This window comes from Capra hircus, chromosome 6 (genome assembly GCF_001704415.2).
Source record: "Capra hircus breed San Clemente chromosome 6, ASM170441v1, whole genome shotgun sequence".
NCBI lineage: Eukaryota > Metazoa > Chordata > Mammalia > Artiodactyla > Bovidae > Capra > Capra hircus.
Window position 1 is genome coordinate 71,050,561 of NC_030813.1, and position 24,132 is coordinate 71,074,692.

The window sequence follows — 24,132 nt, forward strand, 5'->3', positions numbered from 1 at the left end:
AGCAAGGTGGCAAAAGTTTTTTGCAGAGATCCAGATGGTGAAGTTTTTGAGGTGTTACAGATCATACTGTTTCCGTCACAATTACGTAACTTGACAGAAGGGCACAAAGCAGGCCTGGTGTTAGTCACTCAGTCATGCCTAGTTCTGGTTCCTCTGTCCATGGAATTCTCCAGGCAAGAATATTGGAGTGGGCTGCCATGCCCTCCCCCAGGGGATCTTCCAGGCCCATGGAGGGACCCAGGTCTCCTGCACTGCAGGCAGATTCTTTACCATCTGACCCACTGCTGCTGTTAAGTTGCTTCAGTCGTGTCCGACTCTGTGCGACCCCATGAATGGCAGCCCACCAGGCCACTAGGGAAGCCCAAATCTTCCATAGGCATTACATAAATACAAAGCAGTAAATAGATAAATACAAAGCAGCATAGGCAATACATAAATAAAAAGGTATGGTTGTGTCCTGATAAAATTCTGTTTACCAAAACAGATGACAGACTAGATTGGTCTGTGGACTAGAGTTTGCCAACCCAACACTTGCTCTAAAAATGAGGAAATTAACAAATATACAGATCACTACACGTTTGAAAAATAATTTGATAGGAATCCAAAAACTATAAACAGTAATGGAATCATTTATCAACAAACAAGTGACAAATATTTTTAACAAGTTATTGTCAAAAGAGATTTAGTTTATATAATTCTGATAAAAGTCTGAATAGGTATAATTTAACTCAAAATTAATTTGTTGTAGAAAGTTAGATCGTGTCCGACGTAGACAGTAGCCCAACAGTCTCCTCTGTCCATGGAATTATCCAGGCAAGAATACTGGAGTAGGTAGCCATTCCCTTCTCCAGGGGATCTTCCCAACCCAGGGATCAAACCCAGGTCTCCTGTATTACAGGCAGATTCTTTACCGTCTGAGCCACCAGGGAAGCCCATGTGTACTGTACATGTATATAATATATATATATGCCCATTATGTTAAGTGAAGTAAGTCAGACAGAGGTTGACAAATATTGTTTGAGATTGCTTATATATGGAATTTAAAAAGTCAAATAGATTAGAATAGTGACTACCAGGGTTGACAGTTAGGTTAAATGGGGGAATTTTGGTAAAAGGATATAAACTTTTCTTACACAATGAAAACATTCTGGGGATCAATTAACAACACTATACTGCCTACTTGAAGTTGCCAAGACAGTAGAGCTTAGATATAGTCACCACAAAAGATGATAGTTTTGTGAAATAGATGTGCTAATAATTTTACTGTGACATTCGTTTCACAATATATGTGTATCAAATAATCACATTGTACACCTTAAACTTACAGTATTATGTGTCAGTTATATCCCAATTAAGTTGGAAAAATATATACATTCATACATATGAGCCAATTTTATAAACATTTACTTAAAACTGCATAAAATAAAAATAGGATAAATACATAAAATGTCAGTAGTGAGTTAAGATGTAAGAATATAGGAAGCTACATCTTTTTTTTGTATTATTTGGGTTTTTCTACATAAATATTTCAAAGTCAGAAAAAAAATTTTTTTAACACAAAAGAAAACTCGGGGGTTTTTGAATCAGACATGACATGGATTCTCTGCTACTTACTAGCTGGTGATCTTGGACAAATCATATCTTTGATCCCCGATATTCTTATTTGCAAAAAGTGGATATGATCACATTTACTTACACACACACAAACCGAGAGAGAAAGGAGGGAGGCTGACTATTGTGGCAGAGAGATTCCTGTGAATAGTGGGTAATGAATACTTTTCCTAGTCAGGGTTCAGTGGAATGTAAAACAGTTTCTGTCAGGAGTTGAGACAGAACTGGGGTGTAGAAAGAAAGGACTATGCTTTCTTTTCTGAACTTGGAATTGAAAGAACAAGCTTCTCTTAGAAGGAAGCCGGCAAAGAGGTCCCGGGGATTAGGAAGAGGGCCAAAGTGGGCTGGACACAACAGGAAGCTCGGACAGCAAGTGTCCCTGCCCTATGCATGGGTGCAGCTTGACGGGAAGGTGGTGCCTCCGTTCCTGACCCCACCCCTGAGAATCTGCTCCTTAAAAACTCCACAAGCTGCAGAACTCCAGGACAAAGCCCAGGATTTCAGCAGAAACACTTTGGGAGGATATGGAGAAGACTGGGAGAAGGAAACAAGGAAGATCAAAGAGAAGCTGGGAAGAAGGAATTTGTCTCTCATAGCAGCGTCCTCAGAGCAGAGGACCCTCCACATGGCTCAGGAATCTCCCGTAGCTGACTGAGTCCCATACAAGACACCGGAAAGGCACCAACAGCAGTTAGACAAACAGTTCCTCCAATGCCTGCACTTCCAAATGCCACACGAGTTCTATCTTTGTACCAGAAGTACTTTCCAAATGCTCCATCTCTCGTCTCCTTTGAACATTCCTGCCCTACCCTACATCCCACTAAGCACACAGGGGCAGGTCCACGCACATGCACACACATCTGTCTTTTAGCTGACTCCCTATTTACACCTTTATTTCTCAGCATTGGTATTCCTAGCTCTGACGTCCAGGAGAGTTAGCTGTGGCTTCTAGAACCCTATGCTGAAACCGGCATGGCACTCACTGCTCTACAGTGGCATTGCCTTGCTTTTCTCACCCACTGGACTGTGGTACACAAACTGAGGACAGAAATGGGCATGGCCATGGTTTCCTAGGCTCCCAGCAAAGCACCTGGCACACTAATGTAGCTGGACTCCTCTTCCAGGCACTTCAACACATCTGCTTCACCACCACACCCAACATAACTCCCCTAGGTGCTTTAAGACCTAATGCCTAACATGCAAAGTGGTCTCAGGAATCCTAGACTGGGAAGCAAAGAGGAGCTGCAGGCAGTAGACATAATGAGGACCGATGGGCCCAGGCTATGGAAATAGAGAGACTGCAAAACCGCTGTACAATTTCAATTTACCCCACTTTCCACAGTCCTCCCCTTTGTTTCACAGTTCCTGCAATATTATTTGCCAAACCCTGGACAGAGATGAGTGTATAAAATCTGTTTACCAACTTGGACACTTTCGCTCTTCATACCATCTTGAGTGTAAATCTGTAGCTTCCCTCTTCTTGGCAATAAGTGGGCAACCCATTCTTGTCAAAACTGTGGACATCATGCCCTTATTAGTAAGGAAATCAGAACTTCTGTTTATTGAGTGCTTACTCTAAGTCATGTCCTATGCTAAATTTTACATACATTATTTTGCTTATTCCTCACAAAAAATGTTTCAGATGAACATTATTATGCCAATTTTGTGGATAAAGAAACTCTAATGGAGTTTGAGTCACTTGCCCAAGGTTACACATTTACAAAGTATTCCAGTCAGAATGTGAAACAACCCTTTCTGTCCTGTCCAAAGTGTACTGCCAAGTATTACAGATATAAGGGACACATTAGAGATCACTCAACAAAAGTTTAGTTAGAAAAGATCCCAATTTCAAATTAAATGCCCAACTCTGATGGTAAGTGACTTATCTAAAAGACCAAGGGTCAGTTTGAACTACTGATAAGTAGGCAGCATTTAAGAGACTTCGATTACAGAGGTAGCAATCACAGACCTCAAAAGTATGTTGGAAGATGACCCCAATTAACACCACTGGGCATACTCGGTTTAGCTGTAATATCATGTAACTGGTACAACATCCTTAAAGTTCCAGGTTCTGTTTTCCAGGGTCATTGATGACAGTTTTGTTTTTAGAATAAACAGGTAGAGTGGGATAAAGATTCCCAGCGGATAGTTAGTCTTTAGCAGTGTCTATGACCCACATTTTAAGCCCTAGAAATAAACATGGAAAACTTGCCAAAAGGCCTGTCCATCATGTCTTTTTAGACAAAGATAAACCCAATTAAGTGTAACCAACAATGTGAAGAAAGTTGTTGAGTACAGGAGAATTCCTCATCATAAAAAAAAAAAAAAAGGCAGCAAGACAAATTTACTTTTCTAGGGGGGTTAAGAGTGCCTGAAGTTAATGGGATTAATTCTGACATCTGTGCTTAGATTTGAACTCTTGGTGGAAGAAAAGCTTATAGCTTAATTTTGCAAGACCCAGCCAGGAAACTTTGTTGGCCAGTAGGGAAATGGAATCTGAAAAAATTGGATTAGCGCTCCTGATACAAGGACTTATGTGATCAAGAGGAACACGCAATTATAAGCAGTTGTACTAGACAAGTCTTTTCCTGTGTGATGTTTCAATTTTAGAAAAGACCACAAACTGGATAACCAAACCATTACTGATTTATCCCATCCAGCAAGTGAGCTGGTCTTGTACTGAGACAGCTTTGCACCTGGTAACTAGAAAGAATAAATCCTTCTTAAAGACAACCGTTTTGAGTTCTAATGTTCCTTTTTTTAGAAAAAGGAAAAAGTCAGCTCCTGGAAAAAGAAAGACTGCTCCTTCACTCGTTGTTGAAGTTCCTACCTCTACTTCACTACCCATTTTGGTAGGAAACATCTTCCCTTTTCCATCCCAAACTACACATGAGCCAGTCTCCAGGGTGACACCCTTCCCAATGGTCTCATAACCCCAGTCATATAACTTATGATCCAGTTATATGGATCTAACCCTTCTTATATGGAAATGTGAAATATAAACTCTTTGTCTTATTTTTGTAGGTCAGTGCCTAGCACAGTGTCATACATGTGGCAAGTTCCCAAGAAAAGTTTCTTTAAATCAACTTTTCCCCAATAAATTTTTTTTAAAAAAGAAAGAAGGATTTCTTGAATGAATCCACAAATGAGTGGATAAGTAAGTAAATGGTTAACCCTCAGGTCCTCTGAAGGCCTGTTCTAGGAAGATGTGCCTGGGTGATCTTTCAGAACATTTTCACTCCTTCTGTATCCTTCAGATGAATTGCTTAATGTTGTTGAGGTTCAGTTTTCTTACTTATAAAATGAAAGCAAGGCTACTAATTTCATTAGGTTATCGTGAATCTCAAAATAAGTAATTCATGCTGGATGCCTACCCATAACCCAGATACTGTTCCTCCTTACTTTATCTTCAGTCTATCTTCTACTGAAAGAAGTTATCTAGTGTTGCACTGGGGCAGCAGTCATGCTGTAATGGGGTAAAAATGGCAACTTGGCACTAATAGCTCAAGTGTTTGAGTCTGATGTGTTTAGAGGATTTTTATCTGATTAAGGGGGTAGGGGAGTGATGAGGACTCTATCAGTTTCTTGATATAGCTTACCTTACAACAGAAACCTTATAAATTAGAGTACCTGGGGCTTCCCTGGTGGCTCAGAGGGTAGAGCATTTGCCTGCAATGTGGGAGACCCAGGTTTGATCCCTGGGTCGGAAAGATCCCCTAGAGAAGGAAATGGCAACCCACCATTAGATACAATGGAAAAGAGTATTAATGAACTGGAAGAGAATCCCGTGGACGGAGGAGCCTGGCAGACTACAGTCCACAGGTCACAAAGAGTCAGACGTGACTGAGCAACTTCACTAAGAATAGTGCTCAAATTTCTACTTCCCAAAATATTAAAGAATAAATATCACAAGGAATCTCCTTGGCTCACAACATCTAAAATGCATGGATAAAAGATGTTAAAATGGTTATCTGAGCTGTCAGGAAAATGATGGAAATCATCAGAGGTTAAAAATGCAAAAAAGCACAAATCTTCAGAGGTAACGAACCATCCTGAAGCAAGGGGTCCTTGTGATTATTAACTTATCACTGGTGGCCTAGAGTCTTTATTTTAATTGGCATCAAGCAGGGTTGGGGATACAATGCCTAGAAATTGAACCAGATGAAGACAGAAAAAGATCCATCTTAAGTAATTCAAGACACAGAAGTTGACATTTTTAATGCAAATGTAAACCAAAGGAAGAAAACCTAACCACAAAAGAAAACAATAAAGAAATTTTCTTATCTCAAGCTTACCACTGGATAGAGTCTATCTTGAAAACTGCTGTTCACAAGTGGTCTTCATGATGGTTTAGAGCCAGAAACTAGAATTGTGGTCCCATAATATTCAGCTTTGGAATTTAACTGAAAGTGATTCAAGATTCATAACAAGTTCCTGGATAAATATTCTTAAATCAAGACCTCAAATAGTTTCCTCAAGTAATTACAAACTAACTGAAATATAAAAATTATAAAAACACAAGAGGAATAAATTTTTTAAGTAAAAAAAAAAAAACTGCAAGAGGAAACAAGTCATTGGAATGAGAATAAGTAAAAAGAACAAGATCAATAACAAATGACAAGATTATAGCTATAAGAATAGATGATATTGGAATTATAAATTAAGAAATATAAAATAAGTAGATTGATTCTCTTAATAAAGAAATGAGAATATTTGCAGTATAACAGGATATCAGAAATTATAGAATTTGACCAAGTGGATCTTACAAAAGAACCAAATAAAACTCCTGGGTGAAAAGAAACACACATAGTAAATGAAACTAGAAAAACTAAGTGGATGGGTATACCATTAGATACAATGGAAAAGAGTATTAATGAACTGGAAGAAAGAACTGAAGAGCTACTAGATATTCAGCAGAGAGGAAAAGAGATTGAAAAAATAAAACAGAAGATAAAAGACATTGAGAAGAGATGGTAGCAGTGGACGTCTAAGTCATGCTGATGCCCATGGTATGGTAGTGGTGGTGGGGTTTCACTGAGAGGGTCCTGATCAGATGGGCCAGTAGGGCTGTCATTATAACTCAGAAACAACAGATTGAGAAATACACAAACTACTATATAGGTTGCTCTGAATGTTCCTGAAACGTAAGTAACATGTTTGGAAAATGAACTCAGACTGGTCTCTGGAAACTCTGGATTGTCATATGCACCATATGTCTGGATTACTGTTGGAATTTGATATGAAAATAAGAATAATGGAACAGCTCATTCTCTGGAACATTCAAACTTCAAGGTCACAAAAAAGAAAATGAAAAAAGAAAAAAATGCTGCTCATTTCAAAGCCTATACCACCAGAAAGCAGATGATATATTATGCCAAAGAATTCTCTAAAGATTTGTCAAGATCTGTAGAAATTCTTGCTGATGTAACACAAAACAGTACATTGGGGAAGCAGAGACTGAATATGAGCACAGAGTAATCCTTGGAGAGATGCACAAAGTGATATGCAATTTACAAAGAGCTGTTTTTTATTATCTTCATGCCACAGCATATCAAAATTCTGCACCTGGATGGATAATTTGGGGATCAACTGAAAATATCAAATCTACCCTGGTGGCTCGGAGGTTAAAGCGTCTACCTCCAATGAGGGAGACTGGGTTCGATCCCTGGGTCAGGAAGATCCCCTGGAGAAGGAAATGGCAACCCACTCCAGTATTCTTGCCTGGAGAATCCCATGGACTGAGGAGCCTGGTGGGTTGCAGTCCACGGGGTCACAAAGAGTCGGACATGACTGAGTGACTTTACTTACTTACTTACTTATAAATTATTAAGACCTTGTGTATACAAACACACATTATAAAGGTCCAAGAATAGTTCTCACTATGACTGGAGGAATCTCCTATGATGCAAAGCTTAAGTTAGCAAAGTTTCATTTTGGGGACTTTTTGTGCCCACACAAAGGAAAAAGAACAGCTCTGCCTCCCTGTTAATTCATAGGAAGTGAGATTTGTTTGATGGATGACAAGTTGCCTTTGACACACCTTGCAAGAGATGTTGAAGTTGTTGGTTACAAACATCGAAGGTACAGTCTCTCTTACAGTTGCAAACATACTCATGGGCAACTCGGATTGTCATTTCAGAGGGTTGAATTTATCTAGTAAGCCAGCCTTGGAGAAGGCAATGGTAACCCACTCCAGTACTCTTGCCTGGAAAATCCCATGGACAGAGGAGCCTGGTAGGCTGCAGTCCAGGCTGTCACGAAGAGTTGGATACAACTGAGCGACTTCACTTTCACTTTTCACTTTCATGCACTGGAGAAGGAAATGGCAACCCACTCCAGTGTACTTGCCTGGAGAATCCCAAGGATGGTGGAGCCTGGTGGGCTGCCATCTATAGGGTTGCACAGATTCAGACACGACTGAAGCAACTTAGCAGCAGCAGCAGTAAGCCAGGCCATCTCATCTGTCATGACAACCTCTGCTATAGTTTCTAGTCTTTCCACACTTCCCGCACAGATACAGGATTGTGGGGAATCTGTATGAGTTGTAAATCTGATGTTGTTGCAGACATGCTACATGTTGTCCAAACAGAATAGATGTGACTCTGTATAAGTCTCACTGAAAGTAAAGTCGCACAAAAATTCTTCTAAAACATAGTTTTGTAGCTCTATTGTTCAACTCCACGAAGATATTGGTAGGCAAATATTATATTATAAAAGAATTCCCAGTATCCCTGAGCTTGGAAGCAGGAACTGATGCTGTATATATTGAGACAATTCAAAAGTGTGTACCAAATATAATTTTATAGGGGTTCAGTTGCTGCTGCTATTGGTTCTATTGAGTAACATTTTAACTGGATTAATAGTAACATGTTAATTTTGTGATTAAAATGCTCTCAGTCAAAATATTTTGAACATAATTATTAATAAAACTGATAGAGAGCTGAACAGAGAAGGCAATGGTACCCCACTCCAGTACTCTTGCCTGGAAAGTCCCATGGACGGAGGAGCCTGGAAGGCTGCAGTCCATGGGGTTGCTGAGGGTCGGACATGACTGAGCAACTTCACTTTCACTTTTCACTTTCATGCATTGGAGAAGGAAATGGAGACCCACTCCAGTGTTCTTGCCTGGACAATCCCAGGGACAGGGGAGCCTGGTGGGCTGCCGTCTATGGGGTCGCACAGAGTCGGACACGACTGAAGCGACTTAGCAGCAGCAGAGAGCTGAACGTTTAAAGCAAATAAAGAAGATGTGATACATATATAGGCTTATGAAATACTGCTGCTGCTGCTGCTAAGTCGCCTCAGTCGTGTCCGACTCTGTGCGACCCCATAGACGGCAGCCCATGAGGCTCCCCCGTCCCTGGGATTCTCTAGGCAAGAACACTGGAGTGGGTTGCCATTTCCTTCTCCAATGCATGAAAGTGAAAAGTGAAAGTGAAGTCACTCAGTCGTGTCCGACTCTTAGCGACCCCATGGACGGTGGCCCACCAGGCACCGAAATACTACTCAGCTATAAAAAAAATTTATTTTGCCATTTTCAGCAACATGGATGGACTTGGAACACACATTGCACCAATGTCGGTTTCCTAGTTTTGACCTTATTCCATAGTTATGTAAGATGTAATCATTGTGGGAACCTCAGTGAAGGGTACATAGAACCTCTCTACTATTTTTTGCAACTACCTATGAGTTTATAATTTTTCAAAATAACAACCTATTTTTTAGCCAAGCCCTTATTTTGCCAAGTTTTTGGCAGCAAGGATGAACAAAACAGGGCTTTATACCATACTTCCCTCTAGTAACTTTATAATCCTTTTGGGAGAATAGGTAAGATGAAAATATATTAAAGATAGAAATAACAGGAAAATGGTTGTAGTCATATGAGTAATGCTAGGGTTACAAAGACCAACAATTTCAAGACTTCAGTACTGAGTCTTTGACATAACAATTCAAAGGGCCAACTGTTGAGAAATCAGCCTTGTTTCAGGGTCAAATTCATGTAGTTAAGGTGGATAGTACAGTAGGGTGTCTCCAATATTAGACCAAAAGGGCTTGCCCCAGAACAGCCTTCAGTTTTCTGTTTGGAAAATCATCTAAAATGGATCTTGCCACATACATCATTCATGTGCTAAGTGGCACGCCTTTTCCATAACTGATCACCACTTGCCCACCCAGGCCACATGCCAACCTGAGTAATAGGGTGGAACCCTGGGCACAGGTCCTGGTTACTAGGCCAGCTGCCCATGTTCTGGGAGGACCTCCAGGGGCACACAAATTATGCGGACCCTCCCTGACATAGAGCAATCCATCACTTCTTGAGTGACACTTCTCCTCTTGTATTAGTGAGACCCACGTTACCAAGGTCTGCCTTCCTTGGCACTGAGCCATTAGAGATTGTTGTTCTTTGTTCACCCATTTCTTTTCTTAAGAAATGGAAAGCAACTTGTTATGTAATATTCTGTGCCTACAATGGGATATGTGTATTATATATAAAGCCACTGGCCAACAGAGGATTCCTAACATTAACGATATAATTGACTCTGGCTGTGTCCTTGTCCCCAATTTTTCCCACCTTCCTGCCTGTCCCGCAAACATAACCAGTTTCCTGAATTTTGTGTTTATCTCTTGCTTTTTAAAAATAGGCTATGAGGTAGGTATCCCCAAACAGTGGTGCTTGGCTTTCTTTGTGTTTTGCTATGAATACTATAGATTGTGCTCCTTTCTGTTGATAGTGTTATACATATACACAAGATTTTCCACACTTAGGCCATAGAAATGTAATCCTTACTCATTTTAGATAGTGTCAGGTTATTTTCCTAAGAAATTGTACTATTTTATAGCTCAACAGTAATAAATAAGATTCAGTTTTTCCACACCCTCACCAACACTTTGTATTACTAGATTTCATCATTTTTTTGTTAATCTAGTGGATGTAAAATGATATCTCATTATGATTTTAATTTGCATTTCTCTGATTACTAATTTCTTTTTTGGTCACCTAGTGGATGAACCCAGGTAGCAATAGTGGTAAAGAACCCACCTGCTAATGCAGGAGACACAAGGGACACGGGTTCAGTCCCTAGATCAGGAAGAGCCCCTGGAGAAGGAAATGGCAACCCACTCCAGTGTTCTTGCCTGGAGAATCCCATAGACAGAGGAGCCTGTCTGGCTACAGTCTATAGGGTCACACAGAGTCGGACATAACTGAACGATTTAGCATGCACACATGTACAGTGGATGTAAAATGATATCTCATTATGATTTTATTTTGCATTTCCCTGATTGCTAAGGAAGTTACGAATCTTTTGGGAATTCCCTGGTGGCTGAATGATTAGGATTCTGCATTTTTACTGCTGAGGGCCCAGGTCCCATCCCTGGTCAGAGAAATAAAATTCCCACGAGCCTCAAGGTGTAACCAAAGACAAAAACAAAAAAACAGAAACTTTTAATATCTTGAATAGTCATCTATATTTCTTTTTGTGAATTACTTTATCAAGTCTTCTTGGATTTCAGTAGGTTGCAGCCATTCTTTATTTACTCTTGATCCTAGTTCTTTGTCAGATGTGATATCAGGATTTTCTTCCAAGTTTATGGCTTATCTTTTTACTCTCTTTATGATATTTTCAGCAAGCAGAAGTTATTAATTTCAGTGAAGTGAGATTTATTCATTTTTTTCCTTTTTGGTTTGCGCTTTTTGTGTCTTTCAATTCCATGGAGAAAGAGGAATTCACTGTGAAAGGGAAAACTTTAAATCTTTTAGAAGAAAATACAGGCGAACACCTTTATAACCTTTGGGTACAAAAGGATTTCTTAAATGAGACCCCACAACTGTTAATCATAAACCATTGCTATGTTAACAAACATTTTGAGATTGTTAGGATAAGTCAGGAGGATAAGTTGACCTCTAGCTGCTGTTGTTTTAATTGTTTTCCCTGGAGGAATACACTGCTCTGAGCTGCCGCTGAAGGGGCAGTTTCAGAACAATAGGCTGTCGGCCCAGCCAGGGCCACTGCCTCTGTCCTAATTCCCATCCTTCTGCCCCCACGGCCACCACCTTCCCAGAAGGGAGGCACAGGGACCCACAGCAGTTTCTTCACCTTTAATTCTTCTTTGTTACCAGTGCTGATGGGGGTCTGTTTCCGCTAATCTTAACTGTGGCAAAATGCTCCAGGATGTCTATTCTTCTGGTTACATATGGAATTTCCTGGATTTCAGTTGATTGCTTGGGATGGGGGCTGATTAGATGCAGCTATTTCCAGGCATCCTTGCCTTTTCTTTCCTGAAAAACCATTGTGTTAGCAACATATTTTTAGGTGGGGCTACGTTATTCACATACATTTTCTTTTCTTTTTCATCATACAATTTCAAACTAAATCCACACACACACACACACACACAAAATGCCAGCATCGAGTGCTACTTTCAACAGTCCTATCCTTTGTAATACTATTTAGGTAATCCTTATAATATTTTTAACATTTTATCATTTTAAAGCCCATTTTTTTCCCCCTCCAATCTCATGATGCTTCCCTCCCCTTCCCACTCCTTTCTCATATGCCTATTTATGGATCATTATCCCCTTTTCCATCAACATCTTCTCAACTTAGTCCTTGGAGGGGACTTGGTTGGTGTGAGGCTTTCTCATGGATTTTTTTCACTCTTTGTAAAGTGCTGGCTTCCACTAAAGGCAGCTAATTTCTTTGTAGGTACTTGGAGTAAGTAGGTTAGGTTACCAGTACTGCTGCTTATCTCATTCTAAAGTCAAGGATCCAGTTCACATGATCACTGCTTATAAATGTGGGAAAACTATTACACAGAAGCCCTAGTAATTGATTAGTAGGTATTTCCTGAAATGAATCATTTACAAGACAATGCTTTGATTCCCAGAGTATTTCTAAGGCAATTAAGACCTCGTCAGTTGCTTACTTTTTGACTGTTGGATGACAGTCATTTTTTTCCTGGTGTATTGTGTGAAATGGAGACTCATTTTCTCAGTGTTCCAGCCACTGGCTCTTTCTCATTTCTTTGTCCTGTGCTTCTGCCTGAAATCTTCTCAGGTACATGCTTGTGCAACAGTTGATCTTGAGTTTCCATCTGTCTTAGTTTGGATTGCACTGAAACGTCATGGATTGTTTTGATCATTGAAGAAAATTGTAGTCAAGATCTGCATCCTTCTTTCTGACTTACCTTCCCAGGTTCAGCCAGTCATGTCAGAGGGAAAGTGAAGGGAATGTGTGGGTAGAGGACAGAGTGCCCTGTCTCTGCTCCTGAGACCTGGATGCTCTTGGGGTATGCCCACAGAGAATGGCTGTTCTGCATCTTGCAAGGCTGCTTGAGGCTGGAATTCTTGATTTTCTATGCATTCGGTATTTATGACTTTATGTACCCCAGGCACTAAATTGCGGACTGTGCCTTAAAATCTGTGGGACAGGAAGTCAGATAATAATTTCTGTCTTACACCAAGCACTTTCTGTGAACAAGGTTTTCATGCTGCGAGCTTGACTTACAGTGTCTTATTTAATCTTAGAAACACTGTGTGTCCTAGATGTGATCACTCACATAAGAAACCCAAGGCTGGGAGAGGTTGGGTGTATTTTCCAGGTCATTCAACTAAAGACTGATGAAATTAAATTCAAACATAGATTTATCTAACTTCATAAGGTGCTTTTAACCATTACACTGTCCTGCCTCCCTCTTAGAGAAAATAAATGATAGGCCAGAAATACATGAAGTCGCGTGAAAGTCGCTCAGTCGTGTCTGACTCTTTGTGACCCATGGACTATACAGTCTATGGAATTCTCTAGGCCAGAATACTGGAGTGGGTAGCCTTTCCTTTCTACAAGGGACCTTCCCAAGGATCCAGGGATCAAACCCAGGTCTTCTGCATTACAGGCAGAATCTTTACCAGCTGAGCCACAAGGGAAGCCCAAGAATACTGGAGTGGGTAGCCTATCCCTTCTCCAGTGGATCTTCCAAACCCAGGAACCAAACCAGGGTCTCCTGCATTGCAGGCAGATTCTTTACCAACTGAGCTAATATATGAAATAATACCAGAAATACATGGTACTAAGTAAAAGGAAGTTACAGAAAGGTGAATTCATGGTAAGCTGGAGTAGTGAAGGGTTATAGAGCAGGAGGAAGGGGTCCATAGACAGCCTCTGATCCCATATTTCTCAAACTCTTCTAAGTTGTTAAAAAAAGTAACATTAAAAAATATGGAATGTTTTGTAAGTTTCTACAGGTGCCATGCTAATTTTCTTTGATTCTTTCCAATTTTAGTGTATGTACTACCATACATATAAAGGTAAAAGTACTCTTACCTTTTTAAGTTACAACCCACAACATGACATGTATTTTACACTCAGTTCAGTTCAGTCGCTCAGTCATGTCTGACTCTTTGTAACCCCATGCACTGCAGCACGCCAGGCTTCCCTGTCCATCACCAACTCCTGGAGCTTACTCAAACTCATGTCCATTGAGTTGGTGATGCCATCTAACCATCTCATCCTCTGTCATTCCCTTCTCTTCCTGCCTTCGATTTTTCCCAGCATCAAGGTCTTTATGACCCAGTAAATGCATATATTTATAACTGAAACAAAATTTTACTTCAATACTGGCCCCAATTTTATGCAGTGTACCCTACTTTTCTTTGTTTTACATCTTTTTAAAGAATTTTTAAAATGTGGGCCATTTTTTAAGTCTTCATTGGATTTGTTACAATATTGCTTCTATTTATGTTTTTAATTTTTTGGCCCCAAGGTATGTGGGATCTTAGTCCCTTGACCAGAGATGGAACTCACACCTCGTGCATTGAAAGGCAAAGTCTCAACCACTGGACTGCCAGGAAAATCCCTATATCATTCTTGAAAAATAATTCTGGTCCTAAACAGATTCTGTGACCTACAAATCCTGACCTAAAAACTTCAACAGATGGGAGACATCAAAGCCTGGATATGCATCGAATCCTCAGCATAGTGTCTTGCAAATATAAAAGCCGAAAGTCTTTATGTCTTTATGTGACCCAGCACACTCATGTAGCACCTCAGTGGCAGACCTGGGATAGAAGCCAGATTTCCTGATTCCCAGTCCGGGATTTTTGAGTCAAGGAAAGCTTGTCAGAAGGGAGAGACTCTCCCCTGGCAGAGTTTCTTCACAGGCACAGGTAGAAGTGGGAGGAAACGGCAGTGGTGGGACACCGGCACAGCCCCCACAACGGCCCTAGTCCAAGGTAACAGCGTGTTCAAACAGAATTAATTCCAGAGCCCATGCTCCTTCTGTGGTTGTCTCTCTTGTTTGCTCAGTAAAATGACCTGGGAGCCCTTCAGCAATACCAATGCCCAGGTGATACTCGCATCAATTAAATCCAATTATTTAGGGACAGAGATTGCCTTAAACCCTCCCCAGGTGATTTTACTAGAGAGCCACAGCCTCAGTGCAGTGTAGAAGGTATCCTTTAAAACTCTTCCTGTTTATCCTTCAAGCCTCAACACAAATGTCCCTCTCCCAGGCCCACAGAGTCCTGACTCAAATTCACAATCAAAGTGACTGCCTTTCCTTTACTGTACTCATCCAGCTCTCACAGATCCTTTCATTCAGTGTGTCTCCCTTGCAACATGGTTCCCGGATTGAGTCCCAAGCTTATGCCTTACTCATCGTTGTATCTAAGTGTGTAATAAATATTTACAGAATATCCTTTGCTCAGATGGCTCTTCTTCCCCAAACTATCCAGACCTCGGAAATCTACTCTGATCCAGCTCCAACTCCTGCTGAGGGTGATGAACACTCTCCCCAGGATCTGTTCTACCAAGGACAAAAAGGGCACTCATGTGAGGAACTGCAAAATCCTGACCAGTGAAAACAACAGTTGTCAAATACAGTGAGACTGAGGCATCGCTCCCCGAATGGCCGGGCTTCCTCTCCCACTCATTCCCTGCCAGTCATCTCCTCCAGGTTTTCAGATTTCTGACAAGGCAGTGTGGCCCAGTGGCAAGAACACTGTTGGACAGGAAGTGGGGAAGAACGGCCTTCCTGTCCTGATCGTGACCGTTAGCGTATCCTGCTGTAGGGCCTCACTTTTCCGTTTTATTAGCTAGGAATGACAGCGTTCCAAACTCAATTGTCACCCTCTGCCCTTTCCCCTTGGGGATTATATAAGAACCCTTATATATGAAAACAAGCTTTGTTCAGGTCCTTGAGCTTTTCTGAGGACTGTGTTGTATAAATATGAGATACCTTTTGTTATTGTTTGTAGCCCAAGGGATTTGCGGAAAGAAGTTGAGAGCCAGCGATGCTCGTTTTATAGGCAGAAAATAGCTGCTGGAAAAACAATCTGGTGGGCAGAGCACAGTGTTCTTATCGAGCAGACAGAATTATCTTTCCCAGGCAGCCATGAACACAAAACACCTGGTGTACACGTTTCCTGCCTCTTCACATATTTTGAAAGAAAGAGACCTTTACCCTGATCTGTCAAGCAGTGATCTTCATGAACTTCTGTCCACAGACAGCGACAGTTATCTTGGCCTGCCGCTGTGGAGTTAAATGGTAAACATAGCTGATCATCACTGGTAGGGCATCTTCTCCACATGTCACTCAGATCTTATCAGGTCCACACATGCATTTCTTCTTCCTAAAAATACAGGCCCTGGATGGGCTAAGAGTCAGAGGCATCCTGACATATCTACCAAACACCGAGTTGGGTGCTGTTGAGAAGATCGGAAACTTGAAGACTTGATCCTGACCCAGCCATAGATTAAAACCTTTGGAGAGAAAACAAAATAAATCCACTAAAAACATTTAGAAAACCGTACAAATCTATTCATAACATTCACTCCCTACGTTAAAGACTCAGGTGTTTAAAAACAGTAGAAATCAGCGTGGGAAAGCTCCATGGAGGATGGGGATGCAGTATACACAGAAGGTGCTCGATGGTATCAGTTTAGTGAATGAAGGAAAATGGAAATGGGATTTAAAGGACAAAAAGCATTTGAAATGGTGGTGCTGTGTACTAAGTCGCTTCAGTAGTATCTGACTCTTTGCAAGCCAATAGACTGTAACCTGCCAGACTCCTCTGTCCATGGGATTCTCCAGGCAAGAATACTGGAATGGGTTACCATGCTCTCCTCCAGGGGATCTTCCTGATCCAGGGATCTAACCTGCGTCTCTTACATTTCCTACAATGGCAGGCAGGTTCTTTACCACTAGCATCACCTGGGAAGTCCTTGAAATGATGGAGGAAGGAGCAAATAGCTGTGCTGGGAAAGCCAGAGCTTAAGGATTGACTTTGGAGGGAAGCAGGCCTGGGTATGTCACTCACCAACTGTGATTCTGAGCAAGTCAGGGAAGCACTCTAAGCTCTACTTCTCTGGTCCATTATAAGTCAGCACCCACAATACCTCCATCATAATTTTAGAGAAGAATTAAATGAGATTAGTGAATATAAAGTTCTTAGCCCAATGCCAGGCATATAGTAACTATTCAGTGTTTATATATTACTATTGTTTCTATTAGTACTAGGAAAAATATAAACCAAGGCAGGAATTGCTCAGTCTGAAAATAGGTTTTCTCCATAATAAAATAATTTAAATACTTGATATTAAGTGATATTTATGTATAATAAATTTGAGCAGCCAGAACCTGCCCATTGCATCATTTTGAGGGAAAGAAAATGTCTATTTATACCTCTCCCAAGCTCTGGTTTCCTGCTTCTTTTCCCATCCCTACTACCTCTGTATCCCCACGGTCCCACTGAGCACCTACAATCTCTCCTCTTTACCCTCTCCTCCCTCCAGTCCCCACCTTCTTTCCCAACCTAACCCTGGTGAATCATAAGGATGGATCTACAACTGTAATCTTTCAGGCAATGATGATAGACTAAGGGGTCTGGGGACCGAGATTCTCTTAAATACTTTTTGATCCTATCAAGTCATATATGGACAGCTAATCACCTCGAACACAAGAAGCTCTGAGCAGGAGAATTTCAAGTTCCTTTATAGATCAAATTTTCAAGAGTGAAAACAAGAATTCTTTCAGGCAGAGACATGGATTGGACCGCCAGTGTCATAGCTAAGCCATGATGTCACAGATCATTAGGGCTGTTGGTAGCTGCACACAAGGGCCTGATGCAGACCTCTGCTGGTCAAGTTGTGATCTCTCACATCTCTCCCTGCCCAATGGTTGACAGTCATGCCCCTACTGGGATGGTCTTGGCCTCATTCCTAGGTTCATAGGTCTGTCTTGACTTCAAATCATTCAGTCACTCAGTCATGTCCAGCTCTTTGTGACCCCATGGACTGCAGCATGCCAGGTTTCCCTATCCTTCACTATCTCCTGGAGCTTGCTCAAACTCATGTCCACTGTGTTGGTGATGCCATTCAACCATCTCATCCCAAACTTCTTAGCCTATCAGATAATGGTCTTTACACTCATCTCTTCCTTATTCTCTGCCTTCTCCTTAACTCCTGCCATGATAAACTTCTCCCCAGTGCCCTGAAATACCACATCCTTTCAGGTCATTGTTCTTTAATCTGAACACCTTCCTTAGCCTGGTCAACCCTTGCTCACTCTACCAGAAGCAGCTTCAGTATCATTTCCAAAGTAAAAACTGTCATCTCTTCTCTAGCCTTTGGACTCAACAATTCTTTGTTCTGGGTTTTTTAGACTCCAGAAGTTTTGTGTATAGTAATATGTTCAAGAAATATTTCTTGAATGAGTTTAGACTTCAATAATAGCATTTATTATGATGTGTGGTAATTGTCCTACTTAACTTGGTTTCTTCATCAGGCCATGAGTTTCTCAAAAGGATGAGGTGAAGGGAAATTGTGTCCTTTATATTTGTATTCTAGGATCCTAGTATGTGACTCATAAGGCTTTAAGTTGAGTTCTGACAAATTTAAAATTTTCTAATATATTTTTTGCAAAACTAATATTTTTTTCTTATTATGAATTCTTTCTTTGATGATTAGGTTGCCCTTCTCTGTTAAATGTTGAGTTGAGGAAAGGGATAGGGAGATGTATCCAAAATACAGCTCAGAACATGAACAGCAGGAAAGCAGGTGAACCTGTCTTAGGTTCAGTTCAGTCGCTCAGTCGTGTCGGACTCTTCGCGACCCCATGAATCGCAGCACGCCAGGCCTCCCTGTCCATCACCAACTCCCGGAGTTCACTCAGACTCACGTCCATCGAGTCAGTGATGCCATCCAGCCACCTCATCCTCTGTCGTCCCCTTCTCCTCCTGCTCCCAATCCCTCTCAGCATCAGAGTCTTTTCCAATGAGTCAACTCTTCTCATGAGGTGGCCAAAGTACTGGAGCTTCAGCTTTAGCATCATTCCTTCCAAAGAAATCCCAGGGCTGATCTCCTTCAGAATGGATTGGTTGGATCTCTTTGCAGTCCAAGGGACTCTCAAGAGTCTTCTCCAACACCACAGTTCAAAAGCATCAATTCTTCGGTCCTCAGCCTTCTTCACAGTCCAACTCTCACACCCATACACGACCACAGGAAAAACCATAGCCTTGACTAGACGGACCTTAGTTTAGAGTCTCTGAAATTGGAGGCTGAGTCTCATGCAAGTGCTCTCAGGGATACTTTGGAGGCAAAGTTAAGCAAGACATGGATTCTGCTGCAGTCCAACCTTAGTCCAATGCCATGGGAAGCTCTGGGAGAAGGGACAAGGATGGCCTCACAGAATTATCCCATCTGGAGGCAAAGGAGCTGGGATTTTATACCCTTGAATTTGTAGTTGGCTGCAACCACCCCTGGACACCTCCCAGGCATTTCTGGGTAGAGGACCTCCTGTGGACAAAGAGCAAGTCTTCAGGGAAGGATCAAGCTGCAAGCCATTGGTCACCAACTCACAGCAGTGGAGTGACAAGAGAGCTGGCCTGGGAAAGGATCTGGGAAGCACAACCATAAAGCTTCTACCATACCCTTAAAACAAAAGATGATGAAAGGATTAACCCCTAGAAAGGATTACGTAAACCTTTATTTAAAGCCTATCTCCTCTTATTTTATTAACAGGTCTATCTGGACCAGTTGAAGAGACTCTTAAAGGTAAATGCACTTGTAGAACCTAAAAAGAAGCAGGAATTCCAAACAGCATAGCAGTCTGGAACCTGGTGGTATAGAGCCCTAGAGGGTTGTAAATTCAAGTCTAAAAATATTGAGATTTACAGCGATACCCTAAGTCAACAAGAAAGGTTAGCAAACTGCATTTTGCATCCTGTGTTTAAAAACACAGGATGATGTGCCAAGTAGCTTTAAAATATTTTGTTCAAAATTTGGAAGCTTATAGAATACAAATAATTACATAGTTATTTTATTTTTGCAGATTATCTCCTTCACTGCCAGTCCTTCAGTAAGTGAGGTGTCACTGAACTACACCTTGGAGAAAACCTGACCTCCAGGAGCCTGTTGAAACTCCTTGGATAGTAGCATAACTTCAGACATGTTTGAACCTTCTGATGGTTCTGATGCCACCTGGCACATGTGATTACATAATCAGAGCTGATAGAAACCTCCCATCACCACATACACACAGTGGTATAGAGCGAGTTCTAGCCTGGCATCAGACATGTGGGGTTCAAGTTCTTCCACTATCATTACGTCTGTGTGATCCTAAACAAGTCATTTGTCTTCTCTGAATCTCAGTGTCTTTGTCTGTAAAGGGGGCATAATCATATTCCTCATATTAAGACTTGTTATGTCACATATTATACCAATGTATTATAAGTACTATGTTATTAGGCTTATTACATTAACAATATTTTTTATCATGTCTCATCAGCCTGCTATGAAGCGCAAATGAGATAATGAGAAATTGTTCATAAGGCGTGTGAAATAATTAAAATGAAAGAGTATTTGGAAAAGTAAACACTTCAATTCTTTTACTCTTTCTGATGCAATTTTTGACAGTTTACGTAAACCTATAAAACTGAGGCAGTAGACACGAATGCCATCTCCCATCGACTTACTCTGCCCAAGTGCTCTACGGCCTATCTTCCTAGGCTGCCCTCCTGGTGGCCAGCTTGTCCCCACATTTCTTGCTCTGGTTTCAGAATGAATGCCTTTGGAGAATGGGCTTTCTCAGGAAGAACATTGCACAATCAGAAAACGCTGATCTGCCAAGTCTGTAACATTTTTTTTCCTGGAGCCTTTTCAGGAATGTGTCACAGGAGGTGGGGGAGATGGGCCATGGAACAGAGAGTACTAGGCACCAGCCACCAGGTAATAAAATGTCCAAGCATTCCTTTTCAGAATCTAATGAAGACATCAATCTTCATTAAGTCAAAGGGTCTGGGGTCCACAGCAGTGAGATTCACTAAAGCCGCTTCAAAAAGCGGGAGGAACAATGACCAAAATCCAGGCCAGAAAGCAGGAGGCGGTGAATGCTAGAACTCGATGATGTCTTTTTTCAACAAGGGTTGAATTCACCAATAGCTATAGCAATTTTCACTAAATATGAGCTCAATGTTGCGTCGGAGCTGGCTTGCCCCAAGTCAAGAGAGCCAGTTTTTCCCAACCTCACACTCAGTGATGTCATATCGGGAGCTTGTCACTGACCAAGGTGGCAGTATTTACACCATGGAAACCAGCAGGTGCCATCAATAGGGTCCCTCACACCCCACCCAGAGAGCCAGCCTACCAGTACATCACTGCTTAAGTTTGTCTCCAAATGTCAACAAGATGTGTGGAATCCTGAAATAGCTTTCAGAAGAGCAGTGCTGTTCTTGAATTTCCGTGTGAACCACTGAGGGGAAAAGGTCTGTGTATATAAATATCAGAAATTTTTTGCTTTCGGGTTCCGAATCACCTTCCTCACATAACCTCTCTTTTCCTTCAGGCTGAATGTGGAGAATGGCTACTACTGAACTGAGAAAAACCTGAGTCACTACAACATCCTTGGCATTGTGCATTTGATTGTTTTTTCCCACAAGTGTTTCCCAGGCTTTAGCTTCTGCCGGTACAGAGGACTCCTACGGACAGCAATTATCCCATGGGAAGTACACCCTCGTTACCGGATCCTGCAGAAAAAGGAGGGGCAAGATGCTGCTCTCTGCTTGGAGGAAGTTTGTGAAACAGATTGGATCCAACTGAAAGTGTCCAACCCTAGTGGTGTGCTGTGCTTAGTCGCTCAGTTGTGTCTGACTCCTTATGACTCCATAAACTGTAGCCCACCAGGTTCCTCTGTCCATGGCAGTTCTCTGGGCAAGAATACTGGAGTGGGTTGCCATGCCCTCCTCCAGGGGATCTTCCCAACCCAGGGATTGAACCCAGGTCTCCCAAATTGCAGGCAGATTCTTTACCATCTGAGCCACCAGGGAAGCCCAAGAATACTGGAGTGGGTAGCCTATACCTTCTCCAGGGGAATTTCCTAACCCAGGAATCGGCCGGGGTCTCCTGCATTGCAGATGGATCATTTACCAGCTGAGCTACCAGTGAAGCCTGGCCAACCTTAGTAGGAGAACATAATTTTCTTTTTCTTTTTCTTTTTTTTTTGGTCACATGACATGGCTTATAGAATCTTAGTTCCCAAACCAGAAATTGAACCTGTGCCCTCAGCAGTGAAAGTGCAGAGTCCTAACCATTGGACCATAGGGAATTCTCCCTTCTTTCTTTCCATACCAAACTGTAGGACTAATGGAGAATTAAGCGGAATAAAAATACAAACATGCACAATATCCACTTCCACAGACCTGTCTTTCTGACATCTTTGTGGCTGTAGCTGGTGATCTGCATCACTCTTTCCCATAACTTACCTAGAGGTTGAAAGGAAAAGGGGTGGGGAAAAATTAGCATTTACAGAGCACTAACTGGCTATCAGGTACTACAGGGTCTTAACCAAGTTGCCACAGCAACCGTGCAAGAAAGGTACTATTACTTCCATTTTTTTCAGAGAAGGAAAGATAAGAATTACCTAAGGTTATCAAGGCACAGAAGCAGGAATTTGAATATTGGTCTCTGGCTTCAGATTTTGGGCTCTTTTCACCGTTTCTACTACTCCATTGACCCGCGGAAAAAACAAAGCCCAACTGTGGAACTAGTTCTGGAGACTTGGTGCAGGCTGTCTGCCTCCCTGGGGCTGGCCTTCCACAAGGATACACACTGAATTGCCCAGTGAGGGAAAAACTAGCAGACTTTCAGGTGCGGAGCTTACAGTTTCTCACGGGCAGTTTTGAGACAAACCCCAAGTCTTTGCTGCCATGCTCACTAAAGATGTAGAGCAGGACAAGAGCATGGGAATCAAAGACAAATCCTGAGCAAAGTTTTGAAGAATTTTTTTTTTTTCAAGCTGTTCGGTTTTATAGCCTAAGAAGCCAACTCCTCCTCCTCCCAATTTAGCCTCAAATGATCACCTATATTCTCTAAAGAAAGAAAGAAAAGAGTGTTCTTTCCAGTAACTTTACACTAGGAGAAATACATGATGGTCTTACCTATAGACTTCACATCAGCAATTGTGCATCATTTCGTGTCCTATCCCAGGCTAAGGAATGTGACTCATTCCCTTTGGTTTTCTGGGATACACCCTGACAAAGGACTTGTCTTTTCAGGTTTCAGTGATAAAGATGTTATGGATATTCATAACTTAAACTCATAGAGTATGCCAACTCACAACTCAGTGAATTTAATAGGTTATTTTTTTAGATTTTAGTTGAAGTGGTGAAGAGATATTGTATTGATTTATGCTTGCTACACCTTTACACATTCAAAGACAATCATTTATACTTCCTCTAAATCTTCTTTATGCCTGGGCAATGACTTCTTTTAATAGACTTTTTATATTTTTGATTATGTAAATAATATATATTCAAAGGTCAAATAATAAAAATTCTAATGTAAAATGATATAAAATAGGATGTTGGCTTAATTATTAAAGTGAACACTTTAACAAAAAATTATACCTTAGGAATTTAATCTTGGTACCCCAATTATTAATATAAAAATTTTATGTACAATTTTATATAAAGTATTTAAAAATTTTTTATTGTGATATCCTAAAGTCTGGGCTTCCCTGGTGACTCAAATGGTAAAGAATCTGTCTACAATGCAGGAGATGTGGGTTCAATCCCTGGGTCGGGAAGAGTCCCTGGAGAAGGAAATGGTTACCCACTCCAATATTCCTGACTGGAGAATTCTGTGGACAGAGAAGCCTGGTGGGCTACAGTTTATGGGGTCACAAGGAGTCAGACATGACTGAGCAACTAATGATTTTTCACAAAGTCTAGCAAGAAAAGAAAGAGAGAGAGAATGTGTACATGTATTATGTTATGAATATGCTCAGTTGAGGAGAAGGAAATGGCAACCCACTCAAGTATACTTGTCTGGAGAATCCTGTGGACAGAGGAGCCTGATGGGCTGCTGCCCAAAGGATAGGACAGAGTCAGACACGACTGAAGCAAATTAGCATGCATGCATGCATTAGAGAAGGAAATGGCAACCCACTCCAGTATTCTCACCTGGAGAATCTCAGAGACAGAGGAGCCTGGTGGGCTGCCGTCTACAGGGTTGCACAGAGTCAGGCACAACT

At 41.4% G+C, this 24,132-nt stretch overlaps 1 pseudogene; it reads left to right on the forward strand.

Moving 5' to 3' along the window:
- Positions 1–19,709, forward strand: part of LOC102180298 — a 68,310-nt pseudogene extending 48,601 nt beyond the window's left edge.